The sequence below is a fragment of the Jaculus jaculus genome, chromosome X, assembly GCF_020740685.1.
Source record: "Jaculus jaculus isolate mJacJac1 chromosome X, mJacJac1.mat.Y.cur, whole genome shotgun sequence".
Lineage (NCBI taxonomy): Eukaryota > Metazoa > Chordata > Mammalia > Rodentia > Dipodidae > Jaculus > Jaculus jaculus.
Window position 1 is genome coordinate 42504326 of NC_059125.1, and position 21407 is coordinate 42525732.

The window sequence follows — 21407 nt, forward strand, 5'->3', positions numbered from 1 at the left end:
CCCAGTTTGATTTCTCAGTGACCTTGCTGCCCAGGCATGTGGAGTCTTCAGAAATAGTCTTACCATCTGTTTCTGGTGGGAACCCAAGAGGACTGGCAATAGCCTGTAATGTTTTGGAGGCAACAAGGACCTCCCTGGTCAACAACTCACTGGAAGGTATCTCATCCCTGACACTGAAATTTTTCTAGTAACAATCTATGGCTTCTGGATGTGCCATTATCCAAAAAAGTAGTTTTTCATATGTCTTATTCAGAATATCTTGAATTTTGATTGAGCCTCCCACCACCCTTCTTTTACTCAATCTCTTCCCTTGGCCTCAACTGGGCCATTCCACTCCCTGTAATCTGTTCTTCTACTTACATACATGTAATACCATCCCCTTAAGTCCTTCCCTCTCCTCCTTCCATTATGACCTTTTTCGAACTTATTGGCCTCTGCTACTGATTTTTGATTCCAAATCCCACACAAGTCTAAGCATTTATAGCTAGGATCCACATATGAGAGAGAACATGCCATGTTTAGCTTTCTGGACCTGGGTTACCTCACTTAGTATAATCATTTCCAGATCCATCCATTTCCCTGCAAAGTTCATAATTTTATTTTTCTTTGCTGCTGAGTAGAACTCCATTGTGTAAATGTACCACATCTTCATTATCTACTCATCAGTTGAGGGCCAACTAGACTGGTTCCATTTCCTAGATATTGTGAATACAGCAGCAATGGACATGGTTGTGCAAGTATCTCTGAGGTAGTGAGAAGAGTCCTTAGGATATATGCCTAGGAGTACTATAGCTGGCTCATATGGTAAATATAGTTTTAGCTGTCTCAGGAACCTCCACACTGATTTCCACAATGGCTTTATCAGACTACATTCCCAGTGGTGTAGACGGGTTCCCTTTTTCCAAATCCTCGCCAATATTTATTGTCATTTGTTTTCTTGGTGATAGCCATTCCAACAGGAGATGGACTCTCAAAGTGGTTTTATAAGTAATTTTTTTTCTTTTTTTGGTTTATTTTTATTTATTTGAGAGCAACAGACAGAGAGCCAAAGAGGCAGATAGAGCGAGAGAATGGATGTGTCAGGGCCTCCAGCCACTGATAAAGAACTCCAGATGCATGCCCCCCCCCTATGCATCTGGCTAACATGGGTCCTGGGGAATCGAGCCTTGAACCGGGGTCCTCAGGCTTCACAGGCATGCACTTAACTGCTAAGCCATCTTTCCAGCCTGCAAAGTAGTTTTAAGTTGCATTTCCCTGATGACTAGGACGCTTTTTTAAATGCTTATATGTCATCTGTATTTCTTCTTTTGAGAACTATCTATTTAGTTCTACAGGCTTTTTTTTTTTTGCTTTTGTAAAAATGTATTTATTTTTATTAACAACTTTCATGATTGTAAACAATATCCCATGGTAATGCCCTCCCTCCCCCCACTTTCCTCTTTGAAACTCCATTTTCCATCATATCCCCTCCCCCTCTCAGTCAGTCTCTCTTTTATTTTGATGTCATGATCTTTTCCTCATTATGATGGCCTTGTGTAGGTAGTGTCAGGCACTGTGAGTCATGGATATCTAGGCCATTTTGTGTGTCTGGAGGAGCACGTTGTAAGGAGTCCTGCCCTTCCTTTGGCTCTTAATTTCTTTCTGCCACCTCTTCTGCAATGGACCCTGAGTCTTGGAAAGTATAATAGAGATATTGCAGTGCTGAGCACTCCTGTCACTTCTGAAATGAGAAGGTTCTCTACCAAAAGTGAGAGGAGCATTAATATATAGGTATGAACGTTAAGAAAAATGCATAGCCCATTTTTAATTGGGTTGTTTGATTTCTTATTGATTTGTTGTTTGAGTTCTCTGTATATTCTGGATATTAATCCTCTGTCAGTTGTATAGCTGGCAAAGACTTTTTCCCATTCTGTAGGTTGTCTCTTTGCTCTAATCACAGTGTCCTTTGCTGTACAAAAGCTTCATGATTTCATGAAATGCCAGTGGTTGATTATTGGTTTTATTTCCTGAGCAACAGGGGTTGTGTTCAGAAAGTCATTGCCTATGCCTAATGTTGAAAGATTTCCCTCCTTTTTCCTCTAGCAATTTCTGAGTTTCAGGTCTGATATTAAGGTCTCTGATCCATTTGGACTTGAGTCTTTTGCATGAAGAGAGAAGGATCTATTTTCATCCTTCTACATACAGATGTCCAGTTTTCCCAGCACCACTTATTGAAGAGGCTGTCTTTCTCCATTTTTTTTTTTTTTGGTGTTTTTGTTGAAAACCAGATGGATATAGCTGCCTGGAATAATATCTGTGCCCTCTATTTTATTCCATTGATCTATGTGTCTGTCTTTGTGCCAGTACCATGTTGTTTTTGTTAGTATGGCTTTGTAATAGAGCTTAAAATTGGGTGTGGTGATACCACCAGCCTTATTTTTGTTACTCAAACTTGTTTTGGCTATTGGGTTTTTTTGTGCTTCCAAATGAATTTTAGGATTGATTTTTCTATTTCTGTGAGGAATTCCATTGGAATGTTAATGAGAATTGCATTAAATGTATAGATTACTTTTGGTAAGATTGACATGTTTACAATACTGATTCTTCCAATCCAAGAACAAGGGATGTCTTTCCATTTCCTAGTGCCTTCTGCAATTTCTCTCTTGAGTGTTTTAAAGTTTTCATTGTAGAGATCCTTCACTTTTTTGGTTAGGTTTATTCCAAAGTACGTTTTTTTTTTTTTTTTTTTGAGGCAACTGTGAATGGGAGAGATTCCATTATTTCACTCTCTGCATGTTTTTTATTGGAATATAGGAAAGCTACTGATTTCTGTGTGTTTATTTTGTATCCTGATATGTTGCTAAAAGTGCTTATCAGATCTAACAATTTTCTGGTAGAGTCTTTCGGGGCCCTTATGTATAGAATCATATCATCTTCAAGTAGTGATAATTTGATCTCTTCCTTTCCAATTTGTATCCCTTTTATGAGTATATCTTGCCTTATTGCTGTAGCTAAGACTTCCAGTACTATCTTAAATAAAATTGGGGACAGTGGACACCCTTGTCTCATTCCTGATTTTTTTTTTTTTTTTGCAAAAGCTTCAAGTAAATTTTTCCCCATTTAGTATTATGCTGGCTATAGGTTTGTCATAATTTGCCTTTATTATGTTGAGATATGTTCCTTCTATTCCCAGTTTCTTTAGGACTTTACCATGAAGTGATGTTGGATTTTATCAAATGCCTTTTCTGCATCTATTGAACTGGATTTTGTCACTCAGTTCATTTATATAATGTATTACATTTGTCAATTTACACATGTTAAATTGCCTCTCTGGGATAAAGCCTATTTGGTCAGGGTGAATGCTCTTTCTGAAATATTCTTGTATTCTGTTTGCCAATATTTTGTTCAGAATTTTTTAAGCGAAGATTAGCAGCATTTTAAATACATATTTTATTTTTTTAATTTATTTCAGAGAAAGTGGCAGAGAAAGAGAGAGAGAATGGGCATTCCAGGGCCCCCAGACACTGCAAATGAACTCCAGATGCATGTGCCCCCTTGTGCATCTAGCTTATGTGGGTCCTGGAGAATCAAACTGGGATCCTTTGACTTTTCAGGCAAGCACCTTAATAGCTAAGCCATTTCTCCAGGCCCTTGTTCTGAATTTTTGCATGTTTGTTCATGAGGGAGATTGGTCTGTAATTTTCTTTTTTTTGTACTATCTTTGTCTGTTTTTGGTATCAGGGTGATGCTGGCTTCATAGAAGGAGTTTGGTAGGATTCCTTTCTTTTCTATTTTATGGAAAAGTTTGAAAAGCAGTGGTGTTAGTTCTGCCAGGAAGGTCTGGTAAACTCACCAGTGAATCCATCTGGGCCTGGACATTTTTAGTTGGGAGACTTTTTACAACTATCTGGATCTCTGTACTTGTTATAGGTCTATTTAAATGGTTTATCTCATCTTGATTTAATTTTGGTAGGTCATATAAATCTAGGAAATCATCCATTTCTTTCAGATTTTCAAACTTAGTAGAGTATATATTCTTGTAGTATATCCTTATGATTTTCTAAATTTCTTTGATATCTGTTGTGATGGTGCCTTTTTCATCTCTAATTTTATTAATTTGTGTCTCTTTGTTTTGGTCAGATTTGCTAAGGGCTTATCAATCTTGTATACCATGTTGAAGAACCAACTGTTTGTTTCATTGATTCTTTGTATTTTTTGAGGGGGGGGTTCTATTTCATTAATTTCTGTCCTAATTTTATCATTTCTTCCCTTCTAATGATTTTTTATTTGCTTTTTGCTTTTTCCAAGTCCTTAAGGTGAAGCATTAAATTGTTTACTTGTGATCTTTATAATTTCTTAATATAGGCACTTTAAAAAGTTATAAATTTTCCTCTTAGGATTGCCTTCATTGTGTCTCAAAAGTTTTAGTGTCTTATGTTCTCATTATCCTTTGATTCTATAATTTTTTTTTGATTTCCTGTTTGATTTCTTCAATGACCCAACCGTCATTCAGTAATGTACTGTTTAGTCTCCATGGTTTTGTACATGCTCTGTAGTTTTTCTTGCTGCTGATTTGTAGTTTAATCCCATTGTGATCTGATACAGTATTATCTGACAGATCTGATAGAGAATTATTTCAATTTTCCTGTATTTGTTAAGATTTGCTTTGTGTCCTAATATATGGTCTATTTTAGAGAATGTTCCATGTGCTGCTGAGAAAAATGTATATTCTGTAACATTTGGATAGAATGTTCTGCAGATATCTGTTAGGTCCATTTGAAGATCTCTTGATGGCTCCTCCATTATGTAATGGGGAAATTGGGGTTCTTTCTGGAAACCCAAGCCTTGAGTTCATATCTGAAAACTAACCAAAGAATTGGCAATTTCAGATTCAAGAGAATAATTTTTAAAATACCACAATTTATTCATATTTTACAAAGGAGTGAGAAAAGGGGAAGGCTGGAAGGTAAGGGGACATGAAGTGGGGAGAAGAGAAGTACATGTGGGCCTCGTGAATCTCAGGAGTCCATGTGACCAGATAGGAATCTGGGGAAAAATGTGGAAAGAAAAGAGAAAAAAGAAAGTTCAGGGAGCTCCTTCCTTTTGGGGATATGGCAGGGCTAAAGAACCCATGCAAAGAGTAAGGGCTAGGGGGCCCTCCCGGCTGGGCCTGGGCTAGGGCCTGGAATCCCTCCTGGCTGGGCCTGGGCTTGAGCTGAGCTAGCCCCGCCCAGCCAAAGGAAAAACTCACCCACAGCTTGGAGTTCCCAAGTGATCAAAGAGAGTGAGAGAGCACATGTAGAGTCTTCAGCAATAGGGTCTTACCATCTACTGTTGGTGGAAAACCAAGAGCTCTGTTAATGGCCCATGTTTGTGGGGGGCATCAGGGACCTCCCTGGCCAACAACTCACCAGAAGGTATCCCATCCCTGACACTAAAAATTTTCTAGTAACAATCTATGGCTTCTGGGTATGTCATTGTCCAAAAAATGTAGATTTCCGTATGACTTATTCATACCCTCTTAGATTTTGATTAAGCCTCCTCCCCTCGCCTTTCCTTTACTCAATCTCTCCCCTCTGACATCACTTACACTTTTCCACCCCAAGTAATTTGTTCTTCTACTTACATATATACAATACTATCCCCTTAAGTCCCCTCCCCCACCTTATAGCCCATTTCTAGCTTACTGGCCTCTGCTACATAGTTTTATTCCAACTCACATACAAGTCCAAACATTTTAGCTAGGATCCACATGTGAGAGAGAACATGTGGTGCTTGGCTTTTTGGGCCTGGGTTACCTCACTAAGTATAATCCTTTCCGGGTCCATTCATTTCCCTGCAAATGTCATAATTTCATTTTTCTTTACTGCTGAATAGAACTCCATTATGTAAATGTACCACATCTTCATTATCCACTCATCAGTATAGTGGCATCTAGTCTGGTTCCATTTCTTAGCTATTGTCAATAGAGCTGCAATATACATGAACATGCAAATATCTCTAAGGTAGTGAGACAAGTCCTTAGGATATATGCCTAAGACTTGTATAGCTGGGTCATATGGTAATTCTATTTTTAGCTGTCTCAGGAACCTCCACACTAATTTCCACAATGGCTGTACAAGATTACATTCCCACCAACAATATAGAAGTATTCCTCTTTTACTGCATTCTTGCCAGCATTTATTATCATTTGTTTTCTTGATAATAGTCTGGAATGGCATTCTTAATTAAACCATTTTAAGCTTCATTGAAAAACTGGCACAAGTTAGATCAGAGGGACATAAGTCATTCCCAGAAAGGATAAATAATATTTTTTTTTGTTTTTATTAATATTTTCTTTTGTGAAAAAAATATTTTATTTATCTATTTATTTGAGAGAGAGAATGGGCACATGAAGGCCTCTAGCCACTGGAAACAAGCTCTAGACACAGGCACCATCTTGTGCATCTGGCCTATGTGGATCCTGGGGAACTGAACTTGGGACCTTAGGCTTCACAGGGAAGTGTCTTAATGGCTAAGCCATCTCTCTATCCTGATAAATAATATTTTCAATTTTCATAACCAATGCCTAATGTGTCACTACAGAACAACAAGAGGCCCTGCATTCATAGACAGGTGCTACAGAGAGTTGGGTTTCCCTCTGGTGAGCCTATCACAGGTTTCACAAGCTCAGGTACTTATGTTAATGGAGCCCTGTGGTAATGAACATTCTAGTATTACCTCCAGATGGTAGTGACGAAGAATAACTAATCCCTCTTCATCCAATTAAAGACTTCCCACTCAGGCCTTGCAAACCAACATGATATTGACTTTCTTTGTTATCCAAGGACATAGCTCTATGCTTAGTTTCTCATGGGCTGTTTTGAAAGGTTAGCAGATGAGAGACTAGGGATGCAGCTCAGTGGAAGAGTACTTTCCTACCATGTACCAGAAGGGCCCTGGTTCCATTTTCAGCACCAAAAAAATGACAAAGTTAGTTGATGACAGAACCAAGGAAAAGCTGATCATACATCTCAGTATAGACTCTTTTCAACATACTTCAACCACTGCAAATATCAAGGGACAAAAACAATGCATTTCTTTGAAATCCACCTACCTTCAAGGGAGTCTGGAAAATGTAGTCTAGTAATGTTTCTCAGAAGAGATGGTAAGAGGTTGAAACAGCCCCAATTTGCCACAAGAAAATTGGTGGTGGAAGGATTGGAGAGAAACCATTTGAACAGTGTTCCTCAGAGAATGTTCATTACATGCTCAACATTAGCTAGAACAAAGACTAAATGGCAGGACCAGGAGTCTTTGCAGTCTGTGTGTGATGATTAAGTCTTCCAGGAAGTAGATGCTAAGACTATGAGGAGCCAGGCAAGGTGTCACATGCCTTTAATTCTAGAAATTAGAAGGCAGAGGTAGGAGGATTTCTATGAGTTTGAGGCCAGCCTGAGAGTACATAATGAATTCCAGGTCAGCTTGGAATAGAGCAAGACCATACCTCAAAAAAACAAAAAGGCAAAAAAGGCTGTGAGGAGATAAGAGGATTATGGGTAGGAAATGCCTCTGGAGGATAAAAGAGGGAGAGTTGCAAGCTCTGTAGGGACACGTTCAGAGCACACTGCAAATTTGACCTAGTTTTAGTCCACACAGCGGGGCACTCCAGAGCAAATGCTCATTAGACGAATTCCACGTTAGGTGGTCATGACCAATGCCTACTTTCCACATCATGTATGGTCATTGTTTGGGGAGTACCATGAAAGAACCTGCTCTTTAGCGCAAATGTTGAGACAGAATAAAGGAAACATAAGCCAAAACTACACAGAGATTCCATCTCACCCCAATCATTATGGTTCTCATCAAATCAAACAACAGTAAATGCTGGTGAGGGGAAGGAACCCTTATACGCTAAGGGTGTGAGTTTAAACTCATATAGCTACTATGTCAATCACTATGGAAGTTCCTCAAAAATCTAAAGACAGGGGCTGGAGAGATGGCTTAGCGGTTAAGTGCTTGCCTGTGAAGCCTAAGGACCCTGGTTTGAGGCTCGGTTCCCCAGGTCCCACGTTAGCCAGATGCACAAGGGGGCGCACGCGTCTGGAGTTCGTTTGCAGAGGCTGGAAGCCCTGGCGTGCCCATTCTCTCTCTCCCTCTGTCTTTCTCTCTGTGTCTGTCGCTCTCAAATAAATAAATAAATCATTTTAAAAAAAAATCTAAAGACAGGTCTACCATATGAACCAGCAATAGCACTCATGGTCATAGAACCATGGGAGTCTAAATCAGCTTACTCAAGTGAGATGTGCATACCCTTGTTTACTGTGGCACTATGCACAGTATCCAAGTTATAGATGCCCATTAACATATATGTGTACTGTGCAGATGTAGATGACATAGATCCACTCAGGTGTGTTTCTCAGTTGCTCTCCAACTTAAAACATATTTTTATTTAAATAAATTATTTATTTGCAAGCAGAGAGAAGGAGAGAGAGAGAAAAAAAATGGGCACACCGGGCCTCCTGCCACTGCAAACAAACTCCAGGTGCATGTACCACTTTGTACATCTGGCTTTATGTGGGTACTGGGGAACTGAACCCAGGTCATCAGGTTTTGCAAGCAGTCACCTTTCACTGCTGAGCCATCTTCCCAGCCTTCCAACTTTTTTGAGACAGAGTCTCTCACTTTACCCAGAGCTCACTGATTCAGCTAGACAAGCTAGCTAGCAGGCCATAGGGATCTGCCTGTCTCTGTCTCCCCAGCACTGGGATTAGAAACTCCATTACATGTGGCATTTTGCATGGGTGCTGGGGACTGAACTCTCGTCCTTATGCTTGTGTGGAAAGTACTTTGCCCACTGAGCCAGCTCTCTAGCTCCCACAATGAAGTTTTTTCTAGCCATAAAGAAGAAAGAAACTGGGCTGGAGAGATGGCTTAGCGGTTAAGCACTTGCCTGTGAAGCCTAAGGACCCTGGTTTGAGGCTCGGTTCCCCAGGTCCCACGTTAGCCAGATGCACAAGGGGGCGCACGCGTCTGGAGTTCGTTTGCAGAGGCTGGAAGCCCTGGCGCGCCCATTCTCTCTCTCTCCCTCTATCTGTCTTTCTCTCTGTGTCTGTCGCTCTCAAATAAATAAAAATTAAAAAAAAAAAAGAAGAAAGAAACTATGTCATTTACAGGAAAAAGAATGGAACTGCAGAGTATTGTAATAAGTGAAATAAGCCCAACTCAGAAAGACAAATATCCCCTTTCATCCAGAATTGATTATCTTCCAAAAATATGCCAAAATTACAAACACAAAGAGAAAGAGGAGAGCACCCGATATATGTTTTAGAAAACGTGGAGTTGGCCACATGTATGCAAATCTGCAAGAAGAGTGATATTACACATCAAGGGAATGGGTACTGCTCAGAAAGGAGTGCCCCGTAAGTGTTACTATGCAAAAACTGGGAGGAAGGAGGGCATGGTGGCACATGCTTTTAATCCTAGCACTTGGGAGACAGAGGTAGGAGGATTGCTGTGGGTTCGAGGCCACTGTGAGACGACATAGTGAATTCCAGGTCTGCCTGGGCTAGAGTGAGACCCTGTCTTGAAAAACCGAAACAAAAAAGAAAGAGAAAAGGAAAACTGGAAGGATCTACAATTTTTCAGCATACTGTTGGCATTGTTGTAAATAAACAAGTTAAGAGCAATATTGTTGCCAAGAGAATTAACATGCATATGGGCATATTAAGCCCTCTAAAAGCTAAGACTACTTCCAGAAATGAGTGAAGGAAAATGATCAGAAAAAGGAGAAAACTGAAGGGGTAAAAACCTGGATTCACCTGAAGTATCAGCCTGCTGTGCCCAAAGAAGCACTTTTGTGAGACTAATGGAAAAGAGCCCAGGCTGCTGGAGACTATCATGTGAATTCATAGCTTAATAGATGTCATAAATAAGTAAAACACCTAGATTGTAAAAAAAAGAGAGAGAGAGAGAGAGAGAGAGAGAAATATCACATTTTCTCTCATATGTGGAAACTAGATTTACAAAAAGAAAAGACAGGAGGATTGGGGAGATGGCTCAATGATTAAAGGCACTTGCTTTCAAAGGCCTGCCTTAAAATCAATTCACTAGCCACTCACATAAAGCCAATGAGCATTCACTTGCAGTGTCAAGAGATCCTAGCATGCTCATAAACACCCATATACATAAATGCAAATAAAATATTTAAAAACATGCAGCTAGAAGAGGTACTACTTGTGGGGTGGGCCAAACCAAGTAGAGAGTAGAAGATAATGGTGAAGAGGATGTGAATATAATCCAAGTACGTTGCATACATGTGTGAAAGTGTCATGATGAAAACTATTTTGTACAAATAATACATGCTAGCAATAAAAAGCTGAGGCAGTGTGATGCCAGCAACATGGAAGAAAAGGAAACTTCACACCATCTTTCCCTCCAGAGGAATACAGTGTCCACACCAATACTTGGGCCCTTTGGGAGTAATCCAGAAACCAACTAGGAAGCTCCTGTATGCCAGCTGAGTGGGAAAACAGCCACATCAAACTTGGGAGGAAAAGTTCATGGCGCTTTCCCTCTTCAGTTCCTCTCCCCAGCACAGGACCACGTGATGCTGCTGGCTGCTCCTTGAGAAGGGAAGATGACTAGATGTCAAGCATTCTGACTTTTCTGAGGTCAGGGGCCACCTGAAGGCCTGGCTTATCTAAGAATGCTGACAGGACTCAGCGTGCCTTAGATGCCAGGAGACCACTTAACAATAAGAACGCACTAGGCTGGAACCCCTCCTCGTATTCAGCAGACAGGCCCACAGAGGTTGCCAGCCTCTCCTTCAGATGGAATGAGCAGAGTGGAGCAAGAGTTCAACATGAGGTTTGCTGGGACTGCCCGAGGGACTGATTTCTGGGTCACCTGTCTCAGAGCTGAGACAAGATTCTAAATGCCTGGGGGCTTCGCAGGCTGCAAAACAGCCTGTGATATGCTGCTGAGCAGTAGGGCCTAGGTTCAACAGGCAGGTCCATACTGGCTTCTCCTTCTTTAGAGTAAAGAGAGAGTGGGCCATGTGGCCAGTGTCTCAGCTACTCAGGGCTTGATCTCAGTCTTGCCTGTCTCTGGACGCAGCATGCTGTAGGTGCCTGAGAATGAAAGCTTCTGCTCCAGAGAATGGCCTGTAGACTGGAAAGCAAAAGGATGAGAAAAGATACTCCATGCAAACAGTAACCAAGCGAAAACAGGGCTATCCATATTTATGGGGAAATAAAGGACTTTTGCCGGGCATAGTGGTGCACACCTTTAATCCTGCACTTTGGAGGCAGAGGTAGGAGGAGGATCACTATAAGTTTGAGGCCAACCTGGGACTACATAGTGAATGCCAGCCTCAGCCTTGGCTACAGTGAGGTTCTGTCTCAAAAAAAATAAATAAATAAATAAATAACCACAAGGAAAGCAAAAAGAAAAAAAAGGACTTTAAACCAAAAACTGTCAACAGGAGACAGAGAAGGACAGTATATGATAGTAGGTCCAGTTAGCCAGGAATTTATAGCAATTACATATATGGAGACAGCATCAAATTACATATATATATATATATATATATATATATATATATATATATGTATATAAAGCAAACATTCATGTAACTTAAGGTAGAAATTAACAATACACACACATACACACACATGAACACACCCACCCACCTATACGAGTGTGAGAGACAGAGTATTCCACTCAAAAGCAACATAATACATTCTTCTGAAACACACAGACATTTTCCAGGATATTAGATCAACAAATTGAGTATTAAGAAATTTAAGAGGATTGAAATCATACCAAGTAACTTTATTCACTACAGTGGTATGAAACTAGAAATTAATAGCAAAAAGAACACTGGAAAATTCACAAATATGTGGAAATAAAACAATATACTCTTGAACAACATGAGTTAAAGAACAAGCAAGAGAGAAATCAGAACATATCTTAAGACAAATGAAAATGAAAACACAACAGTGATAAAACATATACTTAACATAAACATGGCCCTGGGATCAATCTCAAGTGTTTAAAAAAAAAGTGTGGGAGGGGGCTAGAGAGATGGCTTAGCGGTTAAGGTGTTGCCTGCAAAGCCAAAGAATCCTGGTTTGATTCTCCAGGACCCACATAAGCCATATGCACAAGGGTGTACATGCATCTGGAGTTCATTTGCAGTGGCTGGAGGCCCTAGTGAAACCATTCGCGCACTCTCTCTCTCTTTCTGCCTATTTCTCTCTCTCTTTCAAATAAATAAATAAAATATTTATTTCTTATAAATAAAAAAAAGAAAAATGTAAGGAAGGAAAGTAAAGGAGGAAGGGGGAAAGGGAAGGAGATAAGGAAGGAAATGCAATGTAGAAAACTTTATGGGATGCATCAAAAGCAGTTCTAAGAGGAACGTTTACAGTGAGAAATGCCTATATTAAAAAAGGAGACAGACCTCAAACAAACTAATTCTATAATGCAGGAAACTAGAAGAAAGCCGAGCATGGTGGCATATGCCTGTAATTTGAGCATTTGGGAGGGAGAATTTGAGGCCAGCTTGTGCTACATAGTATGATCCTATCTTGAACCACAACCTTGAGAAAGAACAACCTCCCCACAGTCAGCAGATAAAAGAAAAACAGTATTAGAACAAAAATAAACCAAGAGAACAGATACAAACAATAAAACTAAGAATTTGCAAGACCAACAAAATTGACAACTTTTACTTAAACTAAGAAAAAAGAGAGAAGAAAACTCATGGAAATAAAAGTGCCATAGGGGACTACTATGAACAATGAAATGGCAGCAATTGGCTAACCTAAAAGAAATGGATAAATTTCCAGAAATTTATAATTTACCAAGTGAATTATAAAGATGGAAAAAAATCTCAACAGCCTTATAATTATTACAGAATTTGAATTAGTAATCAAAATCCTCACAACAAAGGGCTAGAAGTGGAGAAGAAAAGCTTAGGAACAGATGGCTTCACTGACAAATTCTACTAAACATTTAAAGAAAATTTAATGTAAGTCTTTCTCAAACTCTTCCAAAAACACTGAAGAGGTAGAAATACTTCTCAATTCATTTTATGAGGCCGACACTGCCCTGATACTAGATCCCTGAATGGAGTAAAAGGAAAGTACAGGTTAATAATGTATGTGTGCACACATGCATGTTTGTGTATGTGCAGGATTACGTGTGTGGGGGTATATGTGTATGTATGTGTATGCAGGTGGAAGTGAGAAGACATCGGGTGTGGTTCCTCAGGAATGCTACCCACCTTTCTGTGAAGCTACAACAGAATTATTTTAAGAGAGAGTATCAAGTAAAGCAAAGAAGGGTTCTGATCAGGTATTCCTAGTCTACCTTTATTTTTTTAATTTTTTGTTTATTTTTAATTTATTTATTTGAGAGTGACAGACAGAGAGAGAAAGAGGCAGATAGAAAGAATGGGCATGCCAGGGCCTCCAGCCACTGCAAACAAACTCCAGATGTGTGCACTCCCTTGTGCATCTGGTTTATATGGGTCCTGGGGAATTGAGCCTCGAACCGAAGTCCTTAGGCTTCACAGGCAAGCACTTAACCACTAAGCCATCTCTCCAGCCCTAGTCTACCTTTATTGAGACAGGGTCTCTTATTGGCCTGGAGTTCACCATGTAGGCTAAATTGGCTGACCACTAAACTCCAGGGATCTTTCTGTCTTCACTTCCCCAGTACTTGGATGATAATTGCATGCCATCAACCTGACCTTTTTACATGGGTTCTGGAGATTGAACTCAGGTGCTGATACTTGCAAAGCAAGCATTTTACCCACTGGGTTATTTCCCCCATACCAATACTCTTGAGGAATATAGATGAAAAAATTCCTCAACAAATTTTAACAAAATATCCAAGAGCCCATTAAAATGATCATATGCCATGAACAAATAAGACCTCTCCTTGGATGAAAGGGTGGTTCAATATATGAAAATCAACCAATGTCAGATACCACACAGACATAGCAAAGGGTAAAAACCACCTCAGACAGGAACCTAGAAAGGGGCCATGAGGGAGAAGGGGGGGGCTTAATGGGAGAGTACAGTAGATATGTAAGTAGAGGGGTAGAATGCTGAAGGTAAAATGGTCTATGTGAGCTCAGGGGAGATGAGGAAGGAGAGGAAGGGGTTGGAGGAGTGTTAATCAAAATTAAAGATGCAATGAATAGGTCATATGGAAACCTACATCTTTGCTCACTAAATTATGTGTGTGTGTGTGTGTGTGTGTAAAGAGAATTTAGACAGAAGTACCTTGTGGAGGTGGATAATGCTGTGCCCAGGAGCCACAGATTTTTATAAAAATATTTCAGTGCCAGGGATAGGAGACCTTCCAGAGGTTTTGGACATAGAGACCCCCAGTGCTCCCAAAACATGACAGGGCATGGTTGCCCACTAGAACTAGATGGTAAGATCCTATTGCTGAAGATTTTACATGCTTGGGCTGCAGATCCCTGAAAAATCAAGCTGGAGCTGAGCTAGAAGCCTCCTCCTTGTTGACCAGTTGTCATGATGCTGGAAAGAGACATGCAGACTTATGGGTGGAAAAGTCATCAATGCTCTTAAGCAGCAGTAAACACTGTAAACTTTACTTTACGTTATGTTATCTTTACTTTACTTTACTTTACTTTACTTTACTTTACTTTACTTTACTTTACTTTACTTTACTTTACTTTACTTTACTTTACTTTACTTTACTTTACTTGCCAGGTAGGCCAAATATACCAACTGCTACAATAATGGAATGTCTGTTATGGGGGAAACCAACTACTCCTCAATTGGACTCGAAGCCTGTTCAAAGGAATTCATGACTGGTACTAAAAATCTAATAAAAAACCTACTGCTAGCTGGGTGTGGTGGTACATGTCTTTAATCTCAGCACTCAGGAGGCAGAGGGAGGAGGATCACCATAAGTTCAAGGCCACCCTCAGACTACATAGTGAATTCCAAGCCAGCCTGGCTAGAGAAAAAAAAAAACAAACAAACAAAAAAAAAAAAAAACAACAAAAAAAAATAAAATGCCTGTTACTTGGGAGGTCATAATCCCTAGGAGGAAAACTGTTACTTTTGTCTAGTTAAATGGATATATTATGCCCACCAAACTGCCCTTTAAATACTTATGTTTATACCATATGTTCTCACTTTCGGTTAGAGAAGCTTCTCTTTTCAGATGATGATGACCACTAGGAAGATTTAAAACTCACCAAAGGGAGCTGGATAGATTGCTCAGTGGTTAAGGTACTGGTCTACAAAGCCTAATGACTCAAGTTAATTCCCCAAGACCCTTGTAAAGCCAGATGCACAGAGTGGCAAATACATCTGGTGTTCGTTTGCAGTGGCTAGAGGCCCTGGCATGCCCATTCTTTCTCTGTCTCTGTCTCTCTCTCTCTCCTCACAAATAAACAAATAAAGTAAAAAGAAATCTCACCAAAGTGCTGACAAACAATGACAGTGGTGTGCTCAGCATTAAGTGAGACATCTATCTCTATTGCACCCTTCAAGACTCAGGGAGCATTGCAGAAGAGGTGGCAGAAAGAAGGTAAGAAAAAAAGAAGGGGAGGAGAAAAATGATGACATCAAAACTGAAGAGACACTAGTTGGAAAGCAAAAGGAATTCAGTTGTGGAGGGGGAGAAAACAGAGGGTTATTGAGAGTGATGGGAGGTCATTATGATCATGGTATATTGTCTATATGTATGGAGGTTATCAATAAAAAGTTGAAAAAATCGGCTGGAGAGATAGCTTAGCGGTTAAGCGCTTGCCTGTGAAGCCTAAGGACCCCGGTTCGAGGCTCGGTTCCCCAGGTCCCACGTTAGCCAGATGCACAAGGGGGCGCACGCATCTGGAGTTTGTTTGCAGAGGCTGGAAGCCCTGGCACGCCCATTCTCTCTCTCTTCCTCTATCTGTCGTTCTCTCTGTGTCTGTTGCTCTCAAATAAATAAATAAATAATGAACAAAAAATATTTTTTAAAAAGGTTGAAAAAATGCATCATTTTTTTTTCTTGCCCAAGGTAGGCTCTCACTCTAACCCAGGCTTACCTGGCACTCATTCTGTAGTCCCAGACTGGCCTCAAACTCAAAATGATCCACCTATCTCTGCCTCCCAAGTGCTGGGATTAAATGTATATCACCATCTTTTTTATTTATTTGTTAGAGAGAGAGAGAGAATGGGCATACCAAGGCCTCTAGCCACTGCACATGAACTCCAGATGCATGTGCCACCATGTGCATCTGGCTTTATATGGGATCTGGGGAATTGAACCTGGGTTTTTAGGCTTCACAGGCAAGTGCCTTAATTGCCAAGTCAACTCTCTAGCCCTATACCATCATCTTAATAGATATAGACAAGCATCTAACAGAAATAAACATTCTTTGAAAATAAAGAAACATTATAAACTAGAAATAAAAGAAAATTACCTCAGCATAATAAAGGTCACATATGAAAAGCCTACAATTAATCATACAAACCTTTCCTCTAAGATCAGAAACAAGACAAGTGTGCCCACATTCACCATTTCTACTTGACCTAGTACTAGAAGTCCTAGCTAGAGCAATTAAGCAAGAGAAAGAAATGAATTGTCCACATCAGAAAGGAAAATTTTAAGTTATCTCTTTTCAGACCACTCATTCTTAATTATAGAAAACCCTGAAGTTTATACATACGCCCACTGTTACAACTAACAAATGAATATAGTAAAATCACAAGCTACAAAATGAACATTTAAAAAAATAGAGCTGGGCTAAAGAGATGGCTTAGCAGTTAAGGCACTTGCCTGCAAAGCCAAAGGACCCAGGTTCCACTCCCCAGGATCCCTGTAAGCCAGATGCACAAGGGGGTGCATGCATCTGGAGTTCATTTGCAGTGGCTGGAGGCCCTGGTGTGCCCATTCTCTCTCTCTCTCTCTCTCTCTCTCTCTCTCTCTCTCTCTCTCTCTCTCCACATTTCTGTATACATCTCAAATAAATAAATAAAAATAAAATATTTTTAAAAAATAGAGCTGGGGAGTGCTCATATACTCAGGAGATCAAGGCAGGAGGATTTGCAATTTGCAAATTTGAAGACAGCATTCTTGGCTACTGTGGTGGTTTGAATGTATAACGCCCCCCCCATAGTCTCAAGTGTTTGTACTTAAGTTTCCTACATAGTCCCCAGCTGGTGGAGCCATGCTAGAGGTGTGTCTCTGGGGGCAGACCTTGAAGCTTATTAGTCCAAACCACTGAATGTTCAGAACTAGCTCGCGTTTGCAGTTCTCTCTCTGCTGCCAATGTATGAAGATGCACAGTAGTGGCCATGCTGATGAAGCTTTCATTCCAATCATTAAGCCTAAAATAAACTCTGTCCTCCCATCAGCTGCTTTTGGTTGGATATTTTGGCCCAGTAATGAGAAGGTAACTGCTAGTGCTACATAGAGAAACCCTGTCTCAAAAAAAAAAAAAAGGGGGGCTGGAGAGATGGCTTAGCGGTTAAGCGCTTGCCTGTGAAGCCTAAGGACCCCGGTTCGAGGCTCGGTTCCACAGGTCCCACGTTAGCCAGATGCAAAGGGGGCACAGGCGTCTGGAATTCGTTTGCAGAGGCTGGAAGCCCTGGCGCGTCCATTCTCTCTCTCCCTCTATCTGTCTTTCTCTCTGTGTCTGTTGCTCTCAAATAAATAAATAAATAAGATAAACTGTGTTTCTATATACTATCAATTCACAATCTAAAAAGAAAATTAGGAAAGCAATTTTCTGTATAGCAGCATCAAAAAGAATAGCATACTTAAGAATTAACTGAGAACATCAAAGATTCATACACTGACAATTATATGACGTTAGTGAACTCATAAAAGCGTGCTGTGGAACGCTGTTTGTTGGACGTGTCATGGCTATTGCATTCATGACCTCATAAGGACTGCTGTTGCCTACTCAGGGCCTGCACAATACTGGCTTCATCAACATTCCGTCATGGAAGATGGAGGAGGGCATGAGGCCCCCAGCCCTCCCTGAGGAGTTACTGGCAAGTAATGATTTCTGGGGGAGCAGGAGACATTTTCTGCAGTAGTATGACCACTGGTAGGTTGCAAGTCTCTCTCTCTCTCTCTCTCTCTCTCTGTGTGTGTGTGTGTGAGAGAGAGAGAGAGAGAGAGAGAGAGAGAAAAGGAGTATATCAAAGTAGACAAAGGACTAGTTGAAAGGGTCCCATTACTTTCTTTTAACCCTCTATTTCCTCTCCACTGAACTCAAGTCAAAGGACAAATCAAAGGGGCCCTGAAACTCAGAGACAATCAATGGGAAGCATATGGGTCATCTGAAAAGCCTTTACAATTAATTCTGAGAAAAACTTGATAGTACCCTATCAGATAAAGGGCATATGTTGGTGGGAATCATATTACTTTTATGTCTGCTAAATGGCCTGCTTATAATTTGCATATGTGATTGTGAAACAAAGAAACCTCTCTATCTGGGGGGAAAAAATGTCAGAACCTGGGAAAAGATAATGTGAAATAAGTCAAGCCTTCAAATTTCCCTCTTCCTAATGGGGCCCCAGGCTGGAAGCTAATGTATGTAGGATGGGTTATTGTTCATGAGGTGGGAAGTCAAAGACACCCTAGAGGGAGTGAATTGGAAAGAGACTCCCCACCATGGTTAGCCAGTCAAACTGGTGATTAATATATCCCAGATATTAGCACCATAGACTATATGATTTGAATCCTGTTAGGTACTGTCATGGAGAGATTTAAATCAGAAACAGCTTTCACAGACTGACAAGTATTTCTGCCCTGAACCATGTGCAGGATAGATGGAGGCAAGTCCGTGACCCAGCTGGAATGATGTATGATCGACCACAAATCTCAGGGCTAGACAGTGAACATGGGATAGATCTTTCAAGATTAGGGGCCCTTGAAAGCCAAATTGCATCTATATAAGATTCCCCAACACAGAACTGTCAAAATTTAAACTGTAGTCCAGTATTTGTAACCATTAATAATCTCACCACACTACATCAGGAGCCTAAAGTAGCACCCTGGATGTATGGGATGGGGACAGATGTCATCAGGAGAGACCCCCTGGGACAATTTGCATAAAGGCTGATCATAAATGACACCTTGACCATGACACCCCTAGCTTTCAAGGTGTGAAGGCCTGGGTTTGATTTCCCAGTATCCATCTAAAGCCAGGTGCACAAAGTGGCACATGCATCTGGGGGTTTGTTTGCAGTGGCTGGAGACTCTAGCATGCTCATACTCATTCTCTGCTTGTCTCTCACTCTCAAATAAATAAATTAAAATAGAAAGAAGACTTCCCAAGAAACAACCTTAATAGTGTTGAAATTGTATAAATTTTAAAAAGATATCCTGGTCATAGAGACACAGTCCTTTATTCCCAGCACTCTGGGGAGGCACAGGTAGGAGGATCACTGTGAGTTCAAGGCCAGCCTGGGACTGCAGAGTGAGTTCCAGGTCAGCCTCAACTAGAGTGAGACCCTACCTTGAGAAAACCAAAGAAATAAAAACATTTATTAGAGATAGAGACAGCTGTGTCTCTGATGATTCAGAGCAATGTCCTTTTCTTCCTCCAAGAGGATGACAACCTGTTATGAAGAAGCCTTAAAAGAATTTGAGGGGGCTGGAGAGATGGCTTAGTGGTTAAGCGCTTGCCTGTGAAGCCTAAGGACCCCAGTTCGAGGCTCGGTTCCCCAGGTCCCACGTTAGCCAGATGCACAAGGGGGCGCACGCGTCTGGAGTTCGTTTGCAGAGGCTGGAAGCCCTGGCGCGCCCATTCTCTCTCTCTTCTCTCCCTATCTGCCTCTTTCTCTGTCTGTCACTATCAAATAAATAAAAATAAAACAAAAAAAAATTAAAAAAAAAAAAAGAATTTGAGGACTTCCGGTTAAGATGGTAGCATAGATACCACGCCAAAGCAGCGTAGGGGGGGAAAGACCAAAAAAACTCAGCAAAATACACACTTTTACTAAAAAGTGAGGTGTATAGGAAATTGAAGCGGCAGCGGAGAAGTAGGAGAGATCCAGAGCATCCAGAGCCCGCACAGGCCAGCAAGAGCGGCCCCAACAGGTCCACCGACCGCAGTGGCCACAGCGCACCAGAAAGCCACCAGGCTTGGCTCCAGCCACAGGAAAAGCCAGGTGCAGAGAATTTCCACTCACACCGACGCTCTCCACAAACTCAAGAAACGTGAGGGGAGAGCAGCAGTGAGCAACTAAGGAGCAGACCACCAGGTAGAAGAACATGTGGAACAGTGAAAGAACTAGAGCAGCATCGGCTCCCTCCCCCCCCCTACCGCCTGTGCCCAGCTCCATCGAACAGAGCAGCAGTCCCGGGACCCGGCCACGTCAACTTGAGCCAACAGCAGGACCCAAGCAGGAGCAGAGTCCTGCGGCAACATCAGCAGCTCCAGCACCGGCAACAGCAGCCCCAGCAGCGGCGGATCCAGTAGTGGCAGCTTCAGCGGCAGCAGAGGCAGATCCAGCAGCAGCAGCGGTGGATCCAGCAGTGGCAACTATAGCAGCAGTGGTGACAGACCCAGCAGTGGCAGTTTTAGCAGCAGTGGCAACAGATCCAGCAGCAGCAGCTTCAGCAGCAGCAGTAGTGGTTCCAGCAGTGGGGGTGCCAATCTGCAGGGCCACAGTTGCCAGGCTTGGTTTGCCCCACAGGAAAAGCCAGTGCCCAGCTCCAGAAATCAGAACAGCAGCCCAACGAACCAGCTTGCAACTTGATTGAGACCAAAAATCATCCAAAAAGGTAACTGGGATTGTAACAGGGAAGGGTCTCACTTGGTCACAAGCTGACTTGGATCCCTGAACAGACCAGAAATTTTAACCTCTTTGTTGATAGAGGATCTGGTTGTTATAATAACTACTCTTGCATAAATACTCGGTACTGTTTTTGACTGAATGTGTACAGTGTTTAGTTAAATTTTAGAATCTACCTGTATTTTATTCCACTCAGCCTACTTGAATACTCACATAGCACGGAAAATCAACCCCTAGGAACACATTTGTAGATACTCTGAGAATCTTAAGAGCCACACCTAACACCTTAAGCTCCTACCCTGAAGATATATAACATCAAATCAATTGATACAGCTAAGAATACCCAGCTAGCTAGAAAATCCAAGCATTAACTTAATCCAAGATGCAAAAATATATACATTATAACACAAAAAACACTAAAAAGCAAGACAATATAAATCCACCTAAAAGTATTAATGCATCAGAAATGACCTCCAGTGAGAACAAGTTAGAGGAAATGCCTGAGAGAGATTTCAAAAGAATGATTATAAATATGTTCAAAGAACAAATCAAAGGAATCAAATAAGAAAGCAAAGAGGAAATCAAAGGAATCAAAGAGGAAAGCAAGGAATCAAAGAAGACACAATTTCATCAATTTCATGAAATAAAGAAGGCAATACA